The sequence below is a fragment of the Populus euphratica genome, unplaced genomic scaffold (assembly GCF_000495115.2).
Source record: "Populus euphratica unplaced genomic scaffold, PopEup_1.0 scaffold1941.1, whole genome shotgun sequence".
Taxonomy (NCBI): domain Eukaryota; kingdom Viridiplantae; phylum Streptophyta; class Magnoliopsida; order Malpighiales; family Salicaceae; genus Populus; species Populus euphratica.
Genome location: NW_011501787.1, coordinates 1 through 1,991, shown reverse-complemented (window position 1 = coordinate 1,991; position 1,991 = coordinate 1).

The window sequence follows — 1,991 nt, the reverse complement described above, 5'->3', positions numbered from 1 at the left end:
TAGTAGTAGTAGTAGTAGTAGTAGTAATAACAAAAAGAACAATAACAACAACAAAAATAATAAAGAAGAAGAAGAAGAAGAAAAAGAAAAGTTGATGAGAACTTTGAGATGAAAAATTAACGTATGGATTAAACAATGATAACAAACAATATCAAGGTTAGAGGATCCACTAATGGTATGTCAAATAAGTATAATATAAACTCTTATTATTCAATTGGAAACCACACACAATGGAGGTTCCAATTAGATCTCTTATTATTGAATTGGAAACCACACACAAAGGAGGTTCCAATCAGATTAGAGATTGTTAACATGATTATATTAGTCATCTTATTCAATTAATGCTAATACTTGTAAATTTCGTCAAGCATTCATGATTATAACTTATGTTAACAACAAATCAAGTTCCTTTCATAGCTCAGGTGTCGGTTATACCATACATTATGGGCTATGAAAGTGCCAAGCATTTGTTGTACCAAGTGTTATATAACATAAATCAAGATTAGTCATTTAACAAGCAAGGTATTAAAGAGTGAACAAGATAACAAATACAAAATATGTTAGTATCAAACATTAAAGTCCATATTAAGTTTACACTATACTTATTCTTACACCATTAGTGTATCCTTTTCACCTTGGCATAATAAACTTAGCTAGACATAATAAAAGAAAGAAAAATAAACAAACAAAATAAGAACATAAATAAGATAAGAGTTAACTAAGTAAATGAAAGGAAATGAAAGACATAAACTTGATATTAATGAAAGACAATTTTCACAAGTTTTGCAGAATGCATGCGTGTCCTCGAACATGGTGGGCCAATAAAATTCATTTTGAAAGATTTTTATAGCTGTCTTTTTTTACGAGAAATAACTTCCACATGCTTCAGAATGACAAAATTTAATGACACTACTTACCTCATTGTCGGGAATGAATCTTTTAAATATTTGATCGGGACAATATTTGAATAAGTTAGGGTCATTCCAATAAAATTTCTTCACTTCGTTCAAAAACGTTTCTTTGTCTTGGGTACTCCATTCAACTGGCAAATCTCCTAAACCAAAAAAATTAATATTTTTATCATAGCAAGGCATTGGACAAAGAGAAAGTAAGGATTCGTTAGGAAAATAATTATCGATTGGTGTGATGTCAGATGTCGAATCTGTTGTCACTGTTGACAAAAGATTCGCATCAACATTTTCGGTGCTTGTTTCATCCGTGATTTCTTCCTTAGAATAAATCATTTGCAAATCTTCAGATTCATCTAACTCATTTTTACTTAAAGTAGATTCAAGTTGATCATAAACTAATTCGTCAATATGATCTATTTCTTGTAAATCATTATCATCTCCAGGTTGCTTGCAAATGTTGAAAATATTCATCTCCAATGTCATGTTTCCAAATGATAGCTTCATCAGTCCATTCCTACAAGTAATCAATGCATTAGAAGTTGCAAGAAAGGGACGTCCTAAAATAACAGGAAATGAATTACATACTTCAACAGGTTGTGTGTCCAAGACAATAAAATCCACAAGATAAATGAATTTATCAACTTGTACTAACACATCTTCGACTATTCCTCTAGGCACTTTTACAGATCTATCGGCAAGTAAAAGAGTTACAGAAGTTGGTTTTAACTCACCTAGATTGAGACTTTGAAAAACTGAATATGGAAGTAAATTCACACTGGCATCGAGATCAAGTAAGGCTCTTTTAATTTTATGCTCTTCAATAAAGCAAGAAATTGTAGGACAACCAGGGTCTTTATATTTCAAAGCATTATTGTTCTAAAGAATAGAACTTACTTGTTCTGCTAAAAAGGCTTTCTTTTTCATATTCAGTTTCCTCTTCACAGTGCATAGATCTTTCAAAAATTTAGCATAGGAAGGAACCTGTTTAATAGCATCCAGCAAAGGTATATTGATTCTTACCTATTTGAAAATTTCAAAAATTTCAGAGTTGTGATTGACTTTCCTTTGTTTGGTCATGAC